Genomic DNA, 25,053 nt, shown 5'->3' with positions numbered 1-25,053 from the left:
TAGACCTTAGAAACCACTGTGATATAGAAGGTTTCGCTAACACATTGGAATTGTTTTACTATTTACATATGCATGTGCAGTGAAGAATTGCTTGCTGCTGATAAATGCAAAGAAGAACAGCTTACACATAAATGCTCACATATAGGCTGCTGAATGCAATGAAGACCTGCTTATCCAGTAAAGTTCAATGTCAATGTGTAATATTCAATTAGGATTTGCAAAACAGTGAAGTTAAACAATGAATGGGTCCATAGTCGGTATGAGAAGACTACAGGAATATTTACCTGGGTGTACGTTCAAACAGAGATGAGAAAATTGCGATAAATTATTGTTTGTTTGTTTGTTAGTATGTATATGAATGTTATGTGTATAAACTGTGTTGAGTTGTAGTTACTCAGTAGTGTCTCAGTGAAACAACCGACGGGGGAAGCCTTGCGGTGACAACAAAAGCAGTGTTTTACTGATCAGTCAAGTTGCTCCAGTGTACTCCATACAAACTGGTTGGCTACTGAAGGGATAGAAAATGGGGAATACTTGTTTTAAAGCAAACAAGGAATTAGATGGGAAAAATACATGTTTTAACGGGACCCAGACAATATTAAATACTCAGACAGATGGGACAAGAAGTGTAGTTTTGTAGGAAATCACAAAATTATTACATAAAATGAGTGAAATCAATTGAAGAATGCCTTTCTGAAGAGCTGATTACCACAGATGAGCAGCTTTGCGACCAAGCACATTGTAGATCGCTTTACTGCCAAAATGATCTAGTTTAATGGATTGGTTTAGACATTTATAACAGCATTTTAAGAACAAAAAGAGAAACAAAAAGGGACAACGCTTCATGGTGGAAGGTGATGTATAAATAACTGTGTATATGATGAAGGAGAGACCATTTGAGCAGCACAGCCATTTCGCAGCACAGGGACAGCAGTCCAAGTTAAAGGATCTCCCATGTGGTATCACCTGTCACACTGTGTCAAGGCATCAAAAGAAGAAAAAATCACCAAACTCAAGGACAAAGAGACGAAGACTCCGGTGAACGAAGAGAGAGGACTTACAAACCAGAAATACAAAAGGATGCTCGATATCAAGATCCAGAAGAAGAGGCTAACAATGCCACGAACACTTACGATGCTGGGAATGATGCCAGCAATGAACAGAGAAGAAGATTCAGTGTCATCAATCTGCAACACGTGCCTCTAATGAGGGGGTGAATATAGAATCCTCAACGATTACAACGTCTCTGGGAACTGTGACAACAACAAGGTTTAAACCATTTTGATATATATTGTAACCTATTGGCTAAGGAATAGTGCTGAAAATGAGGTAAATCTAATCCACCACTGTCCTTGGTCTTCTGTAGGGTTTTTAAACTAATACGTGGTGGTTTGTTTTTCCACAGAAATTTGGAGATGCAAGAATCTAGTGACTTAAACCAAGTAGCAGATGGTTTTATGGGGATCATTGAGAACAAATAGTTAACTTTTGGTAGTATCATCATTTTAATGGTTGTAACTCTCCCCATAAGTGATATAGGTAAGGACTTCCAACGAGAGAGATCGTCCTCTACTCTCTTTACTAATTGCACATAATCCATCTGTACTTATCAGTTTAATATGTGATATGTCTATGCAAGGACTACATATTAAATGGATTTTTATCAATAGGAGTTGAAAAAGGAGCTTGCTCCGTTCACTCCAAGCATCGACCCGGTACTGCAGTGCCGCTGGGAACGGTGCGCTCTCCTCTGCTCTTGTGAAAAAGCTAACAGCGGTGCAGGATGGAAGTTTCTTTTAGTCTGCTGAGAAAAGAGAGTGAATGCGAAGTAGACTTTAACACGGCTCTGGGAGCGAGCCGAGTGCGGGCTAACCAGGAGAAATGCTTGAAAGAAACGCGACACCGAATGAGCGGTCAGAACAAAGCCTCAATACGGTGTTCCTGTGGTGTTTTTATAAAATGCGGTGAAAATAAAGGTGTGAATGCCCCATAGAAAACTAAAAGGTGGAGCGGAAGTGTTCGGCTGCAAGAAGGTGTGAATGTCCGACTATATTTGGTGAAAAGCAGGTGAAGCAAGGTCTGAATGCCCAACCTTACATCATCAAAAGCGAGATCAGAGGTTTTTGGCTGCAAGAAGGCCATAGTTTGCCAAAAGCGGGTAAGGTGCGAATGACCGACTAAATATCAACAAAAGTGGGGGCGGAGGTCTTCGGATGCAAGTGGGTGTGAATATCCCACCATACAAGTATGGTGGAGAGGAAGCTGTGAATGGCCGACCATAGTTTGCAAAAAGCGGGTGAGAAAAGGTGCGAATGTCCAACCATACATGATCGAAACAGGGTGTTTGGCTGCGACAAGGTGTGAATGTCCACCCATAATTAATGAAAAGCGGGCAACAAGTAGGTTCGAATGCCATACCATACATCATCAAAAGCAGGAGTGGATGTGTTCGGCTACAAGAAGGTTTGAATGTCCGAGCATAGTTTGTAAAAAGCGGGTAAGAAAAGGTTCGAATGCCCGAACATACACCGTCAAAAGAGGGAGCGGAGGTGTTCCGCTGTAAGACGGTGTGAATGTCCGACCATAGTTGGTAAAAAGTGGGTATGAAAAGGTGCGAATGCCCAAATTCGGCTGCAAAAAACTGTGTTCGGCTGCAAAAATGTGTGAATGTTCGACTAAAGTTTGTAAAAAGCGGGTAAGACAAGGTGCGAATGCCTGACAATGTATGATCAAAAGCGGGAGCGGAGGTGTTCAGCTGCAAGAAGGTCTAAATGTCCATAATTAATTGCTAGAAAACATGAAAGAAAATTTTCGAAAATCAATCCGCACATGATCATAAGTGGGAGAGGAGGTGTTCAGCTGCAAGAAGGTGTGAATATCCTACCATAATTGCTGAAAAATGTGTTAGAAACGGTAAGAATCCCGGACCATACCTCATCAAAAGCTAGAGAGGTGGTGTTCGGCTACAAGTAGGTGTGAATGTCTGACTAAAGTTCAAATATATTAACAAAAGCGGGAGGAGAGGTCTTCGGATGAGTGGTTGAGAATTTCCAACCATAATCTATAAAATGCGGTGAAAAAAAAGGTGTGATAGAAACCTAAAAGGTGGAGCGGAAGTGTTCGGCTGCAAGAAGGTGTGAATGTCCATCTATAGTTGGTGAAAAGCAGGAAAAGCAAGGTCTGAATGCCCAATCTTACATCATCAAAAGCGAGATCAGAGGTGTTTGGCGGCAAGAAAACGGGTAAGGTGTGAATGACCGACTAAATATCAACAAAAGTGGGGGCGGAGATCTTCGGATGCAAGTGGGTGTGAATATCCCACCATACAAGTATGGTGGAGAGGAAGCTGTGATTGGCCGACCATAGTTTGCAAAAAGCGGGTGAGAAAAGGTGCGAATGTCCAACCATACATGATCAAAACAGGGAGCGGAGGTGTTTGGCTGTGACAAGGTGTGAATGTCCACCCATAATTAATAAAAAGCGGGCAACAAGTAGGTTCGAATGCCCAACCATACATCAACAAAAGCAGGAGTGGATGTGTTTGGCTACAAGAAGGTTTGAATGTCCGAGCATAGTTTGTAAAAAGCGGGTAAGAAAAGGTGCGAATGCCCGACAAAGTATGATCAAAAGAGGGAGTGGAGGTTTTCGGCTACAAGAAGGTTTGAATGTACGACCATAGTTTGTAAAAAGCGGGTAAGAAAAGGTGCGAATGCCCGAACATACACCATCAAAAGAGGGAGCGGAGGTGTTACACTTGAAAGACGGTGTGAATGTCCGACCATAAATGGTAAAAAGTGGGTAAGAAAAGGTTCGAATGCCCGAATATATACCATCAAAAGCGGAAGCGGAGGTGTTCGGCTGCAAGAAGGTGTGAACGTCCGACCAAAGTTTGTAAAAAGCAGTTAAGAAAAGGTTCGAATATCCAACCAAACATAATCAAAAGTGGGAGCAGAGCTGTTCCACCCATAATTCCACCCATAATTCCTGAAAAATGGGTAAGAAAAGGTGCGAATGCCCAACCATACATCATCAAAAGAAGAAGTGGATGTGTTCTGCTACAAGAAGGTTTGAATGTCCAACCATAGTTTGTAAAAAGCGGGTAAGAAAAAGTTCGAATGCCCGAACATACACCATCAAAAGAGGGAGCGGAGGTGTTCCGCTGTAAGATGCTGCGAATGTCCGACCATAGTTGGTAAAAAGCGGGTAAGAAAAGGTTAAAAAACCGGACTGTACACAATCAATAGCGGGAGCGGAGTTGTTCGGCTACAAGAAGGTGTGAAAGTCCGACCATGGTTTGTAAAAAGCGGGTAAGACAAGGTGCGAATGCCCGACAATGTATGATCAAAAGAGGGAGCGGAGTTGTTCGGCTGCAAGGTCTGAATTTCCAACCATAATTTGTAAACACCGTTGAAGAAAAGGCTCGAAAGCCCGACTATACACCATCAAAAGCGGGAGCGGAGGTGTTCAGCTGCAAGAAGGTCTGAATGTCCACCAATAATTTCTGAAAAATGGGTAAGAAAAGGTGTGAATGCCCAACTATACATCATCACAAGCAGAAGTGGATGTGTTCGGCCACAAGAAGGTTTGAATGTCCGACCATAGTTTGTAAAAGGCGGGTAAGAAAAGGTTCGAATGCCCGAACATACACAATCAAAAGAGGGAGCGGAGGTGTTTCACTGCAAGAAGGTGTGAATGTCCGAGCATAGTTTGTAAAAAGTGGGTAAGAAAAGGTTCGAATGCCAGAACATACACCATCAAAAGAGGGAGCGGAGGTGTTCCGCTGTAAGAAGGTGTGAATGTCCGACCATAGTTGGTAAAAAGCGGGTAAGAAAAGGTTCGAATGCCAAAATATACACCATCAAAAGCGGAAGCCGAGGTGTTCGGCTGCAAGTAGGTGTGAATGTCAGATCATAATTTGTAAAAAGCTGATGAGAAAGGTGTGAATGACCGACAATAATTGCTGAAAAATGTGTTAGAAAAGGTAAGAATGCCGGACCATTCATCATCAAAAGCCGGAGAAGAGGTGTTCGGCTGCAAGAAGCTGTGAATGTCCAGCCATAATAACTCAAAAACGGGTAAGAAAAGGTAGTATTGCCAGACCATAAATGATCAAAACAGGGAGCGGAGGTGTTCCGCTGTAAGAAGGTGTGAATGTCCGACCATAATTGGTAAAAAGCGGGTAAGAAAAGGTTAAAATACCCGACTGTACACAATCAATAGCGGGAAGGGATGTGTTCGGCTACAAGAAAGTGTGAAAGTCCAACCATGTTTTGTAAAAAGTGGTTAAGAAAAGGTGCGAATGCCCGACAATGTATGATCAAAAGAGGGAGCGGAGTTGTTTGGCTACTAAAAGGTGTGAAAGTCCGACCATGGTTTGTAAAAAGCGGGTAAGAAAAGGTGCGAATGCCGGACAATGTATGATCAAAAGAGGGAACGGAGGTTTTCGGCTGCAAGAAGGTCTAAATGTCCAACCATAATTTGTAAAAACCGGGGAAGAAAAGGCTCGGAAGCCCGACTATACACCATCAAAAGCGGGAGCGGAGGTGTTCAGCTGCAAGAAGGTCTGAATGTCCATCAATAATTGCTAGAAAACATGAAAAAAAATGTTCGAATATCCAACCGCACATGATCATAAGTGGGAGAGGAGGTGTTCAGCTGCAAGAAGGTGTGAATGTCCACCCATAATTCCTCAAAAATGGGTAAAAAAAAAGGTGCGAATGCCCAACCATACATCATCAAAAGCAGGACTGGATGTGTTCGGCTACAAGAAGGTTTGAATGTCCGAGCATAGTTTGTAAAAAGCGGGTAAGAAAAGGTTCGAATGCCCGAACCTACACCATCAAAAGAGGGAGCAGAGGTGTTCCGCCATAAGAAGGTGTGAATGTCCGACCGTAGTTGGTAAAAAGCGGGTAAGAAAAGGTTAAAATACCCGACTGTACACAATCAATAGCGGGAAGGGATGTGTTCGGCTACAAGAAAGTGTGAAAGTCCAACCATGTTTTGTAAAAAGTGGTTAAGAAAAGGTGCGAATGCCCGACAATGTATGATCAAAAGAGGGAGCGGAGGTTTTCGGCTGCAAGAAGGTCTGAATGTCCAACGATAATTTGTAAAAACCGGGGAAGAAAAGGCTCGAAAGCCCAACTATACACCATCAAAAGCGGGAGCAGAGGTGTTCAGCTGCAAGAAGGTCTCAATGTCCATCAATAATTGCTAGAAAACATGAAAGAAAATTTTTCGAATATCAAACCGCACATGATCATATGCGGGAGAGGAGGTGTTCAGCTGTAAGATGGTGTGAATGTCCACCCATAATTCCTGAAAAATGGGTAAAAAAAGGTGCGAATGCCCAACCATACAACATCAAAAGCAGGTGTGAATGTCATCATAATTTGCAAAAACCTGATGAGAAATGGTGAGAATGCCCGACTATACACCATCAAATGCGGGAGCGGAGGTGTTCGGCTGTGAGTAGGTGTGAATGTCCGACCATACTTGCTGAAAAATATGACAAAGCAGTTTTCACTTGGTTTGAGTGAAGGAATTCATTTTATATCAAAATCCGAAATTGTGTAGAACTCGTGGAAATAAGTTTATTCTCAGATTCCTAAAGGTTTAGTGTTGTTCTTTGGTATACTGCAAAGTAATACTTTCTATTTTGTTGAAACCCATTCAGACATGGATAAATATGAAGGACAAAGCAGTTTTAACTTGGTTTGAGTGAAGGAATTCATTTTATATCAAAATCCGAAATTGTGTAGAACTCGTGGAAATAAGTTTATTCTCAGATTCCTAAAGGTTTAGTGTTGTTCTTTGGTATACTGCAAAGTAATACTTTCTATTTTGTTGAAACCCATTCAGACATGGATAAATATGAAGGACAAAGCAGTTTTAACTTGGTTTGAGTGAAGGAATTCATTTGATATCAAAATCCGAAATTGTGTAGAACTGGTGATAAGAAGCTTATTCTCGGATTCCTAAAGGTTTAGTGTTGTTCTTTGGTATGCTGCAAAGTAATACTTTCTTTTTTGTTGAAACCTATTCAGACATGGATAAATATGAAGGACAAAGCAGTTTTAACTTGGTTTGAGTGAAGGAATTCATTTTATATCAAAATCCGAAATTGTGTAGAACTGGCGATAAGAAGCTTATTCTCGGACTCCTAAAGGTTTAGTGTTGTTCTTTGGTATACTGCAAAATAATACTTTCTTTTTTGTTGAAACCTATTCAGACATGGATAAATATTAAGGACAAAGCAGTTTTAACTTGGTTTGAGTGAAGGAATTCATTTATATCAAAATCCGAAATTGTGTAGAACTGGTGATAAGAAGCTTATTCTCGGATTCCTAAAGGTTTAGTGTTGTTCTTTGGTATACTGCAAATTAATACTTTCTTTTTTGTTGAAACCTATTCAGACATGGATAAATATGAAGGACAAAGCAGTTTTAACTTGGTTTGAGTGAAGGAATTCATTTTATATCAAAATCCGAAATTGTGTAGAACTGGTGATAAGAAGCTTATTCTCGGATTCCTGAAAAGGTTTAGAGTTGTTCTTTCCTATCCTGCAAAGTACAACGTTCTTTTTTGTTTAAAGCTATTTAGACATGAATAAATATGAAGGACAAAGCAGTTTTAACTTGGTTTGAGTGAAGGAATTCATTTTATATCAAAATCCGAAATTGTGTAGAACTCGTGAAAAGAAGATTATTCTCGGATTCCTAAAGGTTTAGTGTTGTTCTTTCCTATCCTGCAAAGTACAACGTTCTTTTTTGTTTAAAGCTATTATGACATGGATAAATATGAAGGACAAAGCAGTTTTAACTTAATCGGTTTCAACAAAATAGAAAGTATTATTTTGCAGTATACCAAAGAACAACACTAAACCTTTAGGAATCCGAGAATAAATTTATTTCCACGAGTTCTACACAATTTCGGATTTTGATATAAAATGAATTCCTTCACATTTTTTGTCATGTTTTCTAGCAATTATTGATGGACATTCAGACCTTCTTGCAGCTGAACACCTCCGCTCCCGCTTTTGATGGTGTATAGTCGGGCTTCCGAGCCTTTTCTTCCCCGGTTTTTACAAACTATGGTCGGACATTCACACCTTCTTGCAGCGAAACACCTCCGCTCCCTCTTTTGATTGTGTATGTTCGGGCATTCGAACCTTTTCTTACCCGCTTTTTACAAACTATGGTCGGACATTCAAACCTTCTTGTGGCCGAACACATCCACTTCTGCTTTTGATGATGTATAGTTGGGCATTCACACCTTTTCTTACCCATTTTTCAGTAATTATTGGTGGACATTCAGACCTTCTTGCAGCTGAACCCCTCTGCTCCCGCTTTTGATGGTGTATAGTCGGGCTTTCGAGGCTTTTCTTCAACGGTGTTTACAAATTATGGTTGGAAATTCAGACCTTGCAGCCGAACACCTCCGCTCCCTCTTTTGATCATACATTGTCGGGCATTCGCACCTTGTCTTACCCGCGTTTTACAAACCATGGTCGGACTTTCACACCTTCTTGTAGCCGAACAACTCCGCTCCCGCTATTGATTGTGTACAGTCGGGTATTTTAACCTTTTCTTACCCGCTTTTTACCAATTATGGTCGGACTTTCACACCGTCTTACAGCGGAACACCTCCGCTCCCTCTTTTGATGGTGTATGTTCGGGCATTCGAACTTTTTCTTACCCACTTTTTACAAACTATGGTCGGACATTCAAACCTTCTTGTAGCAGAACACATCCACTTCTTCTTTTGATGATGTATGGTTGGGCATTCGCACCTTTTCTTACCCATTTTTCAGGAATTATGGGTGGACATTCACACCTATTTGCAGTCGAACAGCTCTGCTCCCACTTTTGATTATGTTTGTTTGAATATTCGAACCTTTTCTTAACTGCTTTTTACAAACTTTGGTCGGACGTTCACACCTTTTTGCAGCCGAACACCTCCGTTTCCGCTTTTGATGGTATATATTCGGGCATTCGAACCTTTTCTTACCCGCTTTTTACCAACTATGGTCGGACATTCGCACCATCTTACAGCGGAACACCTCCGCTCCCTCTTTTGATGGTGTATTTTCGGGCATTCGCACCTTTTCTTACCCGCTTTTTACAAACTATGGTTGGACATTCAAACCTTCTTGTAGCCGAAAACCTCCACTCCCTCTTTTGATCATACATTGTCGGGCATTCGCACCTTTTCTTACCCGCTTTCTACAAACTATGCTCGGACATTCAAACCTTCTTGTAGCCAAACACATCCATTCCTGCTTTTGTTGATGTATGGTTGGGCATTCGAACCTACTTGTTGCCCGCTTTTCATTAATTATGGGTGGACATTCAGACCTACTTGCAGCCGAACAACTCGGCTTCCGCTTTTGATGGTGTATATTTTTGCATTCGAACCTTTTCTTACCCGCTTTTTACAAACCATGGTCGGACTTTCACACCTTCTTTTAGCCGAACGACTCCGCTCCCGCTATTGATTGTGTAGAGTCGGGTATTTTAACCTTTTCTTACCCGCTTTTTACCAACTATGGTTGGACATTCACACCTTCTTACAGCGGAACACCTCCGCTCCCTCTTTTGATGGTGTATGTTCGGGCATTCGAACCTTTTCTTACCCACTTTTTACAAACTATGCTCGGACATTCACACCTTCTTGCAGCGAAACACCTCCGCTTCCTCTTTTGATTGTGTATGTTCGGGCATTCAAACCTTTTCTTACCTCTTCTTCTTTTCAGTAATTATTGGTGGACATTCAGACCTTCTTGCAGCTGAACACCTCTGCTCCCGCTTTTGATGGTGTATAGTCGGGCTTTCGAGGCTTTTCTTCAACGGTGTTTACAAATTATGGTTGGAAATTCAGACCTTGCAGCCGAACACCTCCGCTCCCTCTTTTGATCATACATTGTCGGACATTCGCACCTTGTCTTACCCGCGTTTTACAAACCATGGTCGGACATTCACAGCTTCCTCTCCACCATACTTGTATGGTGGGATATTCACACCCACTTGCATCCGAAGACCTCCGCCCCCACTTTTGTTGATATTTAGTCGGTCATTCACACCTTACCCGTTTTCTTGCAGCCAAACACCTCTGATCTCGCTTTTGATGATGTAAGATTGGGCATTCAGACCTTGCTTTTCCTGCTTTTCACCAACTATAGACGGACATTCACACCTTCTTGCAGCCGAACACTTCCGCTCCACCTTTTAGGTTTCTATCACACCTTTTTTTTCACCGCATTTTATAGATTATGGTTGGAAATTCTCAACCACTCATCCGAAGACCTCTCCTCCCGCTTTTGTTAATATATTTGAACTTTAGTCAGACATTCACACCTACTTGCAGCCGAACACCACCTCTCTAGCTTTTGATTATGTATGGTCCGGCATTCCTACCGTTTCTAACACATTTTTCAGCAATTATGGTAGGACATTCACACCTTCTTGCAGCTGAACACCTCCTCTCCCACTTATGATCATATGCAGATTGATTTTCGAAAATTTTCTTTCATGTTTTCTAGCAATTAATGATGGACATTTAGACCTTCTTGCAGCTGAACACCTCCGCTCCCGCTTTTGATCATACATTGTCAGGCATTCGAACCTTGTCTTACAAACTTTAGTCAAACATTCACACCTTTTTGCAGCCGAACACAGTTTTTTTCAGCCGATTTTGGGCATTCGAACCTTTTCATACCCACTTTTTACCAACTATGGTCGGACATTCAAACCTTCTTGTAGCCGAACACATCCAGTCCTGCTTTTGATGATGTATGTTCAGGCATTCGAACCTTTTCTTACCCGCTTTTTACAAACTATGCTCGGACATTCAAACCTTCTTGTAGCCGAACACATCCACTCCTGCTTTTGATGATGTATGGTTGGGCATTCGAACCTACTTGTTGCCCACTTTTCATTAATTATGGGTGGACATTCACACCTTGTCGCAGCCAAACACCTCCGCTCCCTGTTTTGATCATGTATGGTTGGACATTCGCACCTTTTCTCACCCGCTTTTTGCAAACTATGGTCGGCCATTCACAGCTTCCTCTCCACCATACTTCTATGGTGGGATATTCACACCCACTTGCATCCGAAGACCTCCGCCCCCACTTTTGTTGATATTTAGTCGGTCATTCGCACCTTACCCACTTTTGGCAAACTATGGCCTTCTTGCAGCCAAAAACCTCTGATCTCGCTTTTGATGATGTAAGGTTGGGCATTCATACCTTGCTTCACCTGCTTTTCACCAAATATAGTCGGACATTCACACCTTCTTGCAGCTGAACACTCCCGCTCCACCTTTTAGTTTTCTATGGGGCATTCACACCTTTTTTTTCACCGCATTTTATAAAAACACCACAGGAACACCGTATTGAGGCTTTGTTCTGACCGCTCATTCGGTGTCGCGTTTCTTTCAAGCAATTCTACTGGTTAGCCCGCACTCGGCTCGCTCCCAGAACTGTGTTAAAGTCTACTTCGCATTCACTCTCTTTTCTCAGCAGACTAAAAGAAAGTTTCATCTTGGGCTCCCTGAAACTTCCATCCTGCACCGCTGTTTGCTTTTTCACAAGAGCAGAGGAGAGCGCACCGTTCCCAGGGGCACTACAGTACCGGGTCGATGCTTGGAGTGAACGGAGCAAGCTCCTTTTACAACTCCTATTGATACAAATCCATTTAATATGTAGTCCTCGCATAGAGGACACATCAGACATTAAACTAATAAGAACAGATACTACACTTGATCTTAGCCAAAAGGCCGAGAAGCGATAACTGTCCACTGGTTCACGTCTGAGGGCCCTTCCTGGCACAATGCGCACTTGTAGCGGTGTTCTTTTTATGGCCATAGTTTCACTTTGCACCTCGGCCCACCCGCTGCACTGAGCACTCTTCAGCCCTTTTAAATGGTATAACTTTACACTACCGCACGCTCCAGCGAGCACCATTCAAGCAACAACTTTGCACTCCAGCTTCGAACATTGGCACAGTCGCAACAAGTAAGGCGACTCTACTCAGAGAAGTCACTCTGCACAGTAACAAGATTTCTTTTGCACAGACAGAAAGGGCTTCATCCGCAAAGGTAAAGCCTGCCAAAAATAGAAACAACTCATTAGTGCTGCTCAACGTTGTACTTTGCAGTAAAAGAAAGAGCAAATCTAAAGATTCAGGAATCCGAGAATAAGCTTACTTCCATGAGTTCTTCACGATTTCGGATTTTGCTATAAAATGAATTCCTTCACTCAAACTAAATTAAAACTGCTAAACCGCTAATCTGTTACATGCAAGGCAGATGTCAAATTCACCGAAATAGGATCTAAGGGTATTTGGCCAATCGAGCTGTAGCAGCTTCGGTAAAAGAGTATAAGTTGAAGAGTTTGTGAATAAAGATGTGCGCACACATAGTGAGTTGTAGGAAAATAGGCAGGGAGCAATGCCGGCTGGGGTATAGGTTCTTGTATGTTGTCTGACTGTTTGATTTGAATGTGTTGTGTAAGTGTCCTGTTGAATGTTACATGTTTGGGCTTTGACACGCTTCACTGTGGTTGTTAACTGTGTGGTGTGTCCTGAAATGTTATATGTTTGGGCTGTGTGACATGCTTAATGCTTTTCAGTAGCAACCCACTTATTCATATATAGCAACTGACAACATAAGAAGTCCGGACATACTTTGATAGTAGTTGTAGAAGTATCCTTATTGATAATAGATAAACTAATTCATAGTGATAGAACAGTAGATGAACAGGTGCCTGCACATGTCTCATGAAAATGAAATGGGTGTATGATTGCTGACGGCAGAGCAATACTGCCAAACTTATGAGTTCTTGTGGCAAACTTGATTCAGTGTCTTGACGTGTATACGCTGTTTCGCTGACTTGTCACAAGAAACAAAGTATGTTTGATAAGATCCGACCATTTTATTACGGGAGGATCAGTATGTATGGATTCTGATGTGACTGATAAACTCATTCGTATCTTAAGCATAATCTAATACGTGAGACAACGCCCTGGCACACAATCAAAAAAAAAAAAAGAGAGAGCGGTTTTGTGTCCCCACAGTCCATAATGTAGAAAAGAGAGAAAAAAGCCTTTCTGATTTGTTGTGTGTGCTCACAGTGCAGAGTGTAGAGAAAAGAGAGAAAAGAAAGCCGTTTTGGTGTCACGGGTGTTGTGACTTACACACACACATTTCTGAATTGAGAAAGGAAATTATTTTAGAGGAAGCACTAGAGTTTAGATCCCACATTTGTTGATAGGCATTCATTTAATTTTTCTTTTAATCAGTTTTAAAGTGAATACTAACTGAGAAATGAAAAAGGTGAAGAGTTTAGAAGCTTGGTTCAAGAGCAAAACTTGGTTTATGATCAGCTGAGTCTCTAAACAGAACAGCAAAGGGCTTCATCGAACATTTAAAAAAGATTCAGATTGTTAGAATATCCAGAATTTATAGGAATGGTGGTGATTACTCTTATTTTCTAGAATGGAAATAACTGCACCATGTCTGTTTTATGAATTTAAGGGGCTAAAAAGTTTTGTTCTCGTTTTTCTATGATTAACCGAATGTATGTGAGAGTCCAAACAGACAGAAGGGTTACGGCCGAGCGCTGGACCTTCCAAAAAAGATGAGACAGGCTGGACCCGTGCCATACTAGTTAAGGCCTGCCTATGGATAACAGGTTCTTTAAACTCTCACACACACAAACTCACACACGTTCGCACACATACACCCATACACACACACATTCTTGAACTTGCTGCAAGATTAAACCTTTGCATTAACTGACTCCAGCAACTCTGAGTCTCATTGAGAGACTTTTCTCAACAATTGGGTCCTCAAACCAGATCTCAACGTTTTTTCCGCTGTCCAGGGTCGGAGCTGAAACCGTGCACGGGGGAGTCCAGTACTCCTAATGAAAGACCCCCTGCTGAATTGCGGTAATTAGGGGCCAGTGTCCACTGAAAGGGGGAAAAAGGGACGAGATCGTACTTTTGAATCAATGGCCAGAAGCCATTGGCAGTGCAGGCATCAACTATAATGGTGTTATTTCACCCATTAACACTTAAGGTACCTCATGCAGTGGCTGTGATATGGTTACTTAACAAAATATCTTTACCAGACATCTCTTCTACATAACAGTTCTTCTTTCACAGCCACACCTTGTTGTCGAGAGATGTGCTACACTTAATCCATCCACACTGCTACCTACCCCACAGATGGAAAGCCAGAAATAACCATCAGTGTTTTACCCAGGCCAGACTTAACTGATATACGTTATGAAAATGCAGAAATAACTATATTTATTCAACAGATCAAGGAAAAAAACCCTGATGGCACAAATGCTACAGGATTTGCAGTAGTAACAGAAACTGAAGTTTTCTTAAAAAAACCACTACCAAAAAATTACTCTGTTCAAGCAGTCGAATTGGTAGCTTTAACTGAAGCTTGTAAATTAAATAACAAAAAGGTTGTTAACGTTTACACTGACAGTCAGTATGCCTTCTCAACTGTACATGTGTTAACACAGCATTGGAAAAACAGGTATGTTGACATCCACAGCTAAATGTATAAACTACAAATATTTTAGCATTATTAGATGTTATTCAATTGCCATCTACAATAGACTCGTATGAATGACCGGAAGGAAAACCATACTGCCAAAGAATTTGTTTAAATATGCTGCAGTATTGAGCCACGGACCATGTCATGTCTCAACAGGAGGGATGGAAGCAATAATGAACCAGGTTTTTACAGCATATGGTTTTACTAATTATTAAAAACATTTTTGTAGAATAAATAAATGAATAAAGTTTTGTCTAGCAGGTCAAATATGTGCAAAATACATTCCACAGGGCAATCTAAGACCAAAACGAAGATAATTCCCTAAGCCAGTGTATCTTTTTCAACATATTTGTTTGGATTTCATTATTTCATTATTTTGTAGATTTCATTGAACTAAATTAATGTTAAGGGAAACGATTCTGCTCAGTGACAACAGAGGTTTTTACCAAATGGTCTGAAATATTTCCATGTGCACAAGCAGATGCACTCTCAGTAGCAAAATCACGCGTAAAATCACTCATTTCTAGATTTGAAATTCCTGAAAAGATCTTCAGTGATAATTTGACACACTTTGTAAACAATGTCATCTAAATGATGGCAAAGAACTTAAAATAGACCTTAGAAACCACTGTGATATAGAAGGTTTCGCTAACACATTGGAATTGTTTTACTATTTACATATGCATGTGCAGTGAAGAATTGCTTGCTGCTGATAAATGCAAAGAAGAACAGCTTACACATAAATGCTCACATATAGGCTGCTGAATGCAATGAAGACCTGCTTATCCAGTAAAGTTCAATGTCAATGTGTAATATTCAATTAGGATTTGCAAAACAGTGAAGTTAAACAATGAATGGGTCCATAGTCGGTATGAGAAGACTACAGGAATATTTACCTGGGTGTACGTTCAAACAGAGATGAGAAAATTGCGATAAATTATTGTTTGTTTGTTTGTTAGTATGTATATGAATGTTATGTGTATAAACTGTGTTGAGTTGTAGTTACTCAGTAGTGTCTCAGTGAAACAACCGACGGGGGAAGCCTTGCGGTGACAACAAAAGCAGTGTTTTACTGATCAGTCAAGTTGCTCCAGTGTACTCCATACAAACTGGTTGGCTACTGAAGGGATAGAAAATGGGGAATACTTGTTTTAAAGCAAACAAGGAATTAGATGGGAAAAATACATGTTTTAACGGGACCCAGACAATATTAAATACTCAGACAGATGGGAGAAGAAGTGTAGTTTTGTAGGAAATCACAAAATTATTACATAAAATGAGTGAAATCAATTGAAGAATGCCTTTCTGAAGAGCTGATTACCACAGATGAGCAGCTTTGCGACCAAGCACATTGTAGATCGCTTTACTGCCAAAATGATCTAGTTTAATGGATTGGTTTAGACATTTATAACAGCATTTTAAGAACAAAGAGAGAAACAAAAAGGGACAACGCTTCATGGTGGAAGGTGATGTATAAATAACTGTGTATATGATGAAGGAGAGACCATTTGAGCAGCACAGCCATTTCGCAGCACAGGGACAGCAGTCCAAGTTAAAGGATCTCCCATGTGGTATCACCTGTCACACTGTGTCAAGGCATCAAAAGAAGAAAAAATCACCAAACTCAAGGACAAAGAGACGAAGACTCCGGTGAACGAAGAGAGAGGACTTACAAACCAGAAATACAAAAGGATGCTCGATATCAAGATCCAGAAGAAGAGGCTAACAATGCCACGAACACTTACGATGCTGGGAATGATGCCAGCAATGAACAGAGAAGAAGATTCAGTGTCATCAATCTGCAACACGTGCCTCTAATGAGGGGGTGAATATAGAATCCTCAACGATTACAACGTCTCTGGGAACTGTGACAACAACAAGGTTTAAACCATTTTGATATATATTGTAACCTATTGGCTAAGGAATAGTGCTGAAAATGAGGTAAATCTAATCCACCACTGTCCTTGGTCTTCTGTAGGGTTTTTAAACTAATACGTGGTGGTTTGTTTTTCCACAGAAATTTGGAGATGCAAGAATCTAGTGACTTAAACCAAGTAGCAGATGGTTTTATGGGGATCATTGAGAACAAATAGTTAACTTTTGGTAGTATCATCATTTTAATGGTTGTAACTCTCCCCATAAGTGATATAGGTAAGGACTTCCAACGAGAGAGATCGTCCTCTACTCTCTTTACTAATTGCACATAATCCATCTGTACTTATCAGTTTAATATGTGATATGTCTATGCAAGGACTACATATTAAATGGATTTTTATCAATAGGAGTTGAAAAAGGAGCTTGCTCCGTTCACTCCAAGCATCGACCCGGTACTGCAGTGCCGCTGGGAACGGTGCGCTCTCCTCTGCTCTTGTGAAAAAGCTAACAGCGGTGCAGGATGGAAGTTTCTTTTAGTCTGCTGAGAAAAGAGAGTGAATGCGAAGTAGACTTTAACACGGCTCTGGGAGCGAGCCGAGTGCGGGCTAACCAGGAGAAATGCTTGAAAGAAACGCGACACCGAATGAGCGGTCAGAACAAAGCCTCAATACGGTGTTCCTGTGGTGTTTTTATAAAATGCGGTGAAAATAAAGGTGTGAATGCCCCATAGAAAACTAAAAGGTGGAGCGGAAGTGTTCGGCTGCAAGAAGGTGTGAATGTCCGACTATATTTGGTGAAAAGCAGGTGAAGCAAGGTCTGAATGCCCAACCTTACATCATCAAAAGCGAGATCAGAGGTTTTTGGCTGCAAGAAGGCCATAGTTTGCCAAAAGCGGGTAAGGTGCGAATGACCGACTAAATATCAACAAAAGTGGGGGCGGAGGTCTTCGGATGCAAGTGGGTGTGAATATCCCACCATACAAGTATGGTGGAGAGGAAGCTGTGAATGGCCGACCATAGTTTGCAAAAAGCGGGTGAGAAAAGGTGCGAATGTCCAACCATACATGATCGAAACAGGGTGTTTGGCTGCGACAAGGTGTGAATGTCCACCCATAATTAATGAAAAGCGGGCAACAAGTAGGTTCGAATGCCATACCATACATCATCAAAAGCAGGAGTGGATGTGTTCGGCTACAAGAAGGTTTGAATGTCCGAGCATAGTTTGTAAAAAGCGGGTAAGAAAAGGTTCGAATGCCCGAACATACACCGTCAAAAGAGGGAGCGGAGGTGTTCCGCTGTAAGACGGTGTGAATGTCCGACCATAGTTGGTAAAAAGTGGGTATGAAAAGGTGCGAATGCCCAAATTCGGCTGCAAAAAACTGTGTTCGGCTGCAAAAATGTGTGAATGTTCGACTAAAGTTTGTAAAAAGCGGGTAAGACAAGGTGCGAATGCCTGACAATGTATGATCAAAAGCGGGAGCGGAGGTGTTCAGCTGCAAGAAGGTCTAAATGTCCATAATTAATTGCTAGAAAACATGAAAGAAAATTTTCGAAAATCAATCCGCACATGATCATAAGTGGGAGAGGAGGTGTTCAGCTGCAAGAAGGTGTGAATATCCTACCATAATTGCTGAAAAATGTGTTAGAAACGGTAAGAATCCCGGACCATACCTCATCAAAAGCTAGAGAGGTGGTGTTCGGCTACAAGTAGGTGTGAATGTCTGACTAAAGTTCAAATATATTAACAAAAGCGGGAGGAGAGGTCTTCGGATGAGTGGTTGAGAATTTCCAACCATAATCTATAAAATGCGGTGAAAAAAAAGGTGTGATAGAAACCTAAAAGGTGGAGCGGAAGTGTTCGGCTGCAAGAAGGTGTGAATGTCCATCTATAGTTGGTGAAAAGCAGGAAAAGCAAGGTCTGAATGCCCAATCTTACATCATCAAAAGCGAGATCAGAGGTGTTTGGCGGCAAGAAAACGGGTAAGGTGTGAATGACCGACTAAATATCAACAAAAGTGGGGGCGGAGATCTTCGGATGCAAGTGGGTGTGAATATCCCACCATACAAGTATGGTGGAGAGGAAGCTGTGATTGGCCGACCATAGTTTGCAAAAAGCGGGTGAGAAAAGGTGCGAATGTCCAACCATACATGATCAAAACAGGGAGCGGAGGTGTTTGGCTGTGACAAGGTGTGAATGTCCACCCATAATTAATGAAAAGCGGGCAACAAGTAGGTTCGAATGCCCAACCATACATCAACAAAAGCAGGAGTGGATGTGTTTGGCTACAAGAAGGTTTGAATGTCCGAGCATAGTTTGTAAAAAGCGGGTAAGAAAAGGTGCGAATGCCCGACAAAGTATGATCAAAAGAGGGAGTGGAGGTTTTCGGCTACAAGAAGGTTTGAATGTACGACCATAGTTTGTAAAAAGCGGGTAAGAAAAGGTGCGAATGCCCGAACATACACCATCAAAAGAGGGAGCGGAGGTGTTACACTTGAAAGACGGTGTGAATGTCCGACCATAAATGGTAAAAAGTGGGTAAGAAAAGGTTCGAATGCCCGAATATATACCATCAAAAGCGGAAGCGGAGGTGTTCGGCTGCAAGAAGGTGTGAACGTCCGACCAAAGTTTGTAAAAAGCAGTTAAGAAAAGGTTCGAATATCCAACCAAACATAATCAAAAGTGGGAGCAGAGCTGTTCGACTGCAAGTAGGTGTGAATATCCACCCATAATTCCTGAAAAATGGGTAAGAAAAGGTGCGAATGCCCAACCATACATCATCAAAAGAAGAAGTGGATGTGTTCTGCTACAAGAAGGTTTGAATGTCCAACCATAGTTTGTAAAAAGCGGGTAAGAAAAAGTTCGAATGCCCGAACATACACCATCAAAAGAGGGAGCGGAGGTGTTCCGCTGTAAGATGCTGCGAATGTCCGACCATAGTTGGTAAAAAGCGGGTAAGAAAAGGTTAAAAAACCCGACTGTACACAATCAATAGCGGGAGCGGAGTTGTTCGGCTACAAGAAGGTGTGAAAGTCCGACCATGGTTTGTAAAAAGCGGGTAAGACAAGGTGCGAATGCCCGACAATGTATGATCAAAAGAGGGAGCGGAGTTGTTCGGCTGCAAGGTCTGAATTTCCAACCATAATTTGTAAACACTGTTGAAGAAAAGGCTCCAAAGCCCGACTATACACCATCAAAAGCGGGAGCGGAGGTGTTCAGCTGCAAGAAGGTCTGAATGTCCACCAATAATTACTGAAAAATGGGTAAGAAAAGGTGTGAATGCCCAACTATACATCATCACAAGCAGAAGTGGATCTGTTCGGCCACAAGAAGGTTTGAATGTCCGACCATAGTTTGTAAAAGGCGGGTAAGAAAAGGTTCGAATGCCCGAACATACACAATCAAAAGAGGGAGCGGAGGTGTTTCACTGCAAGAAGGTGTGAATGTCCGAGCATAGTTTGTTAAAAGTGGGTAAGAAAAGGTTCGAATGCCAGAACATACACCATCAAAAGAGGGAGCGGAGGTGTTCCGCTGTAAGAAGGTGTGAATGTCCGACCATAGTTGGTAAAAAGCGGGTAAGAAAAGGCTAAAATACCCAACTCTACACAATCAATAGCGGGAGCGGAGTTGTTCGGCTAAAAGAAGGTATGAAAGTCCGACCATGGTTTGTAAAAAGCGGGTAAGAAAAGGTTCGAATGCCAAAATATACACCATCAAAAGCGGAAGCTGAGGTGTTCGGCTGCAAGTAGGTGTGAATGTCAGATCATAATTTGTAAAAAGCTGATGAGAAAGGTGTGAATGACCGACAATAATTGCTGAAAAATGTGTTAGAAAAGGTAAGAATGCCGGACCATTCATCATCAAAAGCGGGAGAAGAGGTGTTCGGCTGCAAGAAGCTGTGAATGTCCAGCCATAATAACTCAAAAACGGGTAAGAAAAGGTAGTATTGCCAGACCATAAATGATCAAAACAGGGAGCGGAGGTGTTCCGCTGTAAGAAGGTGTGAATGTCCCACCATAATTGGTAAAAAGCGGGTAAGAAAAGGTTAAAATACCCGACTGTACACAATCAATAGCGGGAGCGGAGTTGTTTGGCTACTAAAAGGTGTGAAAGTCCGACCATGGTTTGTAAAAAGCGGGTAAGAAAAGGTGCGAATGCCGGACAATGTATGATCAAAAGAGGGAACGGAGGTTTTCGGCTGCAAGAAGGTCTAAATGTCCAACCATAATTTGTAAAAACCGGGGAAGAAAAGGCTCGGAAGCCCGACTATACACCATCAAAAGCGGGAGCGGAGGTGTTCAGCTGCAAGAAGGTCTGAATGTCCATCAATAATTGCTAGAAAACATGAAAAAAAATGTTCGAATATCCAACCGCACATGATCATAAGTGGGAGAGGAGGTGTTCAGCTGCAAGAAGGTGTGAATGTCCACCCATAATTCCTCAAAAATGGGTAAAAAAAAAGGTGCGAATGCCCAACCATACATCATCAAAAGCAGGACTGGATGTGTTCGGCTACAAGAAGGTTTGAATGTCCGAGCATAGTTTGTAAAAAGCGGGTAAGAAAAGGTTCGAATGCCCGAACCTACACCATCAAAAGAGGGAGCGGAGGTGTTCCGCCATAAGAAGGTGTGAATGTCCGACCGTAGTTGGTAAAAAGCGGGTAAGAAAAGGTTAAAATACCCGACTGTACACAATTAATAGCGGGAAGGGATGTGTTCGGCTACAAGAAAGTGTGAAAGTCCAACCATGTTTTGTAAAAAGTGGTTAAGAAAAGGTGCGAATGCCCGACAATGTATGATCAAAAGAGGGAGCGGAGGTTTTCGGCTGCAAGAAGGTCTGAATGTCCAACCATAATTTGTAAAAACCGGGGAAGAAAAGGCTCGAAAGCCCAACTATACACCATCAAAAGCGGGAGCAGAGGTGTTCAGCTGCAAGAAGGTCTCAATGTCCATCAATAATTGCTAGAAAACATGAAAGAAAATTTTTCGAATATCAAACCGCACATGATCATATGCGGGAGAGGAGGTGTTCAGCTGTAAGATGGTGTGAATGTCCACCCATAATTCCTGAAAAATGGGTAAAAAAAGGTGCGAATGCCCAACCATACAACATCAAAAGCAGGTGTGAATGTCATCATAATTTGCAAAAACCTGATGAGAAATGGTGAGAATGCCCGACTATACACCATCAAATGCGGGAGCGGAGGTGTTCGGCTGTGAGTAGGTGTGAATGTCCGACCATACTTGCTGAAAAATATGACAAAGCAGTTTTAACTTGGTTTGAGTGAAGGAATTCATTTTATATCAAAATCCGAAATTGTGTAGAACTGGCGATAAGAAGCTTATTCTCGGACTCCTAAAGGTTTAGTGTTGTTCTTTGGTATACTGCATAGTAATACTTTCTTTTTTGTTGAAACCTATTCAGACATGGATAAATATTAAGGACAAAGCAGTTTTAACTTGGTTTGAGTGAAGGAATTCATTTTATATCAAAATCCGAAATTGTGTAGAACTGGTGATAAGAAGCTTATTCTCGGATTCCTAAAGGTTTAGTGTTGTTCTTTGGTATACTGCAAATTAATACTTTCTTTTTTGTTGAAACCTATTCAGACATGGATAAATATGAAGGACAAAGCAGTTTTAACTTGGTTTGAGTGAAGGAATTCATTTTATATCAAAATCCGAAATTGTGTAGAACTGGTGATAAGAAGCTTATTCTCGGATTCCTGAAAAGGTTTAGAGTTGTTCTTTCCTATCCTGCAAAGTACAACGTTCTTTTTTGTTTAAAGCTATTTAGACATGAATAAATATGAAGGACAAAGCAGTTTTAACTTGGTTTGAGTGAAGGAATTCATTTTATATCAAAATCCGAAATTGTGTAGAACTCGTGAAAAGAAGATTATTCTCGGATTCCTAAAGGTTTAGTGTTGTTCTTTCCTATCCTGCAAAGTACAACGTTCTTTTTTGTTTAAAGCTATTATGACATGGATAAATATGAAGGACAAAGCAGTTTTAACTTAATCGGTTTCAACAAAATAGAAAGTATTACTTTGCAGTATACCAAAGAACAACACTAAACCTTTAGGAATCCGAGAATAAACTTATTTCCACGAGTTCTACACAATTTCGGATTTTGATATAAAATGAATTCCTTCACTCAAACCAAGTTAAAACTGCTTTGTCCTTGAAATTTATCCATGTCTGAATCGGTTTCAACAAAATAAAAAGTATTACTTTGCAGTATACCAAAGAACAACACTTTATGGTTGGAAATTCAGACCTTGCAGCCGAACACCTCCGCTCCCTCTTTTGATCATACATTGTCGGGCATTCGCACCTTGTCTTACCCGCGTTTTACAAACCATGGTCGGACTTTCACACCTTCTTGTAGCCGAACAACTCCGCTCCCGCTATTGATTGTGTACAGTCGGGTATTTTAACCTTTTCTTACCCGCTTTTTACCAATTATGGTCGGACTTTCACACCGTCTTACAGCGGAACACCTCCGCTCCCTCTTTTGATGGTGTATGTTCGGGCATTTGAACTTTTTCTTACCCACTTTTTACAAACTATGGTCGGACATTCAAACCTTCTTGTAGCAGAACACATCCACTTCTTCTTTTGATGATGTATGGTTGGGCATTCGCACCTTTTCTTACCCATTTTTCAGGAATTATGGGTGGACATTCACACCTATTTGCAGTCGAACAGCTCTGCTCCCACTTTTGATTATGTTTGGTTGGATATTCGAACCTTTTCTTAACTGCTTTTTACAAACTTTGGTCGGACGTTCACACATTCTTGCAGCCGAACACCTCCGTTTCCGCTTTTGATGGTATATATTCGGGCATTCGAACCTTTTCTTACCCGCTTTTTACCAACTATGGTCGGACATTCGCACCATCTTACAGCGGAACACCTCCGCTCCCTCTTTTGATGGTGTATTTTCGGGCATTCGCACCTTTTCTTACCCGCTTTTTACAAACTATGGTTGGACATTCAAACCTTCTTGTAGCCGAAAACCTCCACTCCCTCTTTTGATCATACATAGTCGGGCATTCGCACCTTTTCTTACCCGCTTTCTACAAACTATGCTCGGACATTCAAACCTTCTTGTAGCCGAACACATCCACTCCTGCTTTTGATGATGTATGGTTGGGCATTCGAACCTACTTGTTGCCCGCTTTTCATTAATTATGGGTGGACATTCACACCTTGTCGCAGCCAAACACCTCCGCTCCCTGTTTTGATCATGTATGGTTGGACATTCGCACCTTTTCTCACCCGCTTTTTGCAAACTATGGTCGGCCATTCACAGCTTCCTCTCCACCATACTTCTATGGTGGGATATTCACACCCACTTGCATCCGAAGACCTCCGCCCCCACTTTTGTTGATATTTAGTCGGTCATTCGCACCTTACCCGCTTTTGGCAAACTATGGCCTTCTTGCAGCCAAAAACCTCTGATCTCACTTTTGATGATGTAAGGTTGGGCATTCAGACCTTGCTTCACCTGCTTTTCACCAAATATAGTCGGACATTCACACCTTCTTGCAGCCGAACACTTCCGCTCCACCTTTTAGTTTTCTATGGGGCATTCACACCTTTTTTTTCACCGCATTTTATAAAAACACCACAGGAACACCGTATTGAGGCTTTGTTCTGACCGCTCATTCGGTGTCGCGTTTCTTTCAAGCAATTCTCCTGGTTAGCCCGCACTCGGCTCGCTCCCAGAACCGTGTTAAAGTCTACTTCGCATTCACTCTCTTTTCTCAGCAGACTAAAAGAAAGTTTCATCTTGGGCTCCCTGAAACTTCCATCCTGCACCTCTGTTTGCTTTTTCACAAGAGCAGAGGAGAGCGCACCGTTCCCAGGGGCACTACAGTACCGGGTCGATGCTTGGAGTGAACGGAGCAAGCTCCTTTTTCAACTCCTATTGATACAAATCCATTTAATATGTAGTCCTCGCATAGAGGACACATCAGACATTAAACTAATAAGAACAGATACTACACTTGATCTTAGCCAAAAGGCCGAGAAGCGATAACTGTCCACTGGTTCACGTCCGAGGGCCCTTCCTGGCACAATGCGCACTTGTAGCGGTGTTCTTTTTATGGCCATAGTGTCACTTTGCACCTCGGCCCACCCGCTGCACTGAGCACTCTTCAGCCCTTTTAAATGGTATAACTTTACACTACCGCACGCTCCAGCGAGCACCATTCAAGCAACAACTTTGCACTCCAGCTTCGAACATTGGCACAGTCGCAACAAGTAAGGCGACTCTACTCAGAGAAGTCACTCTGCACAGTAACAAGATTTCTTTTGCACAGACAGAAAGGGCTTCATCCGCAAAGGTAAAGCCTGCCAAAAATAGAAACAACTCATTAGTGCTGCTCAACGTTGTACTTTGCAGTAAAAGAAAGAGCAAATCTAAAGATTCAGGAATCCGAGAATAAGCTTACTTCCATGAGTTCTTCACGATTTCGGATTTTGCTATAAAATGAATTCCTTCACTCAAACTAAATTAAAACTGCTAAACCGCTAATCTGTTACATGCAAGGCAGATGTCAAATTCACCGAAATAGGATCTAAGGGTATTTGGCCAATC

The 25,053-nt window shown here is 41.7% G+C and overlaps 2 non-coding genes and 2 pseudogenes across 2 annotated transcripts; 2 read left to right on the top strand and 2 right to left on the bottom strand.

Moving 5' to 3' along the window:
* Positions 1-1,572: 1,572 nt before the first annotated feature.
* On the top strand, positions 1,573-1,749 carry LOC140283422 (U2 spliceosomal RNA; annotated as a pseudogene).
* A 9,847-nt stretch (positions 1,750-11,596) lies between these two features.
* Positions 11,597-11,787, bottom strand: LOC140283312 (U2 spliceosomal RNA). Its single transcript, XR_011910019.1, has one exon. It is a non-coding gene; the product is annotated as a U2 spliceosomal RNA (small nuclear RNA).
* Positions 11,788-16,758: 4,971 nt separating this feature from the next.
* Positions 16,759-16,935, top strand: LOC140283421 (U2 spliceosomal RNA; annotated as a pseudogene).
* Positions 16,936-24,299: 7,364 nt separating this feature from the next.
* Positions 24,300-24,490, bottom strand: LOC140283290 (U2 spliceosomal RNA). The gene has a single exon (XR_011909999.1). It is a non-coding gene; the product is annotated as a U2 spliceosomal RNA (small nuclear RNA).
* Between the last annotated feature and the right edge of the window lie 563 nt (positions 24,491-25,053).

This window comes from Leuresthes tenuis, unplaced genomic scaffold (genome assembly GCF_036924035.1).
Source record: "Leuresthes tenuis unplaced genomic scaffold, fLeuTen1.0.hap1 SCAF_23, whole genome shotgun sequence".
Lineage (NCBI taxonomy): Eukaryota > Metazoa > Chordata > Actinopteri > Atheriniformes > Atherinopsidae > Leuresthes > Leuresthes tenuis.
The sequence above is the reverse complement of the archived record's forward strand: the minus strand, read 5'-3'. Positions and strand labels throughout refer to the sequence as shown.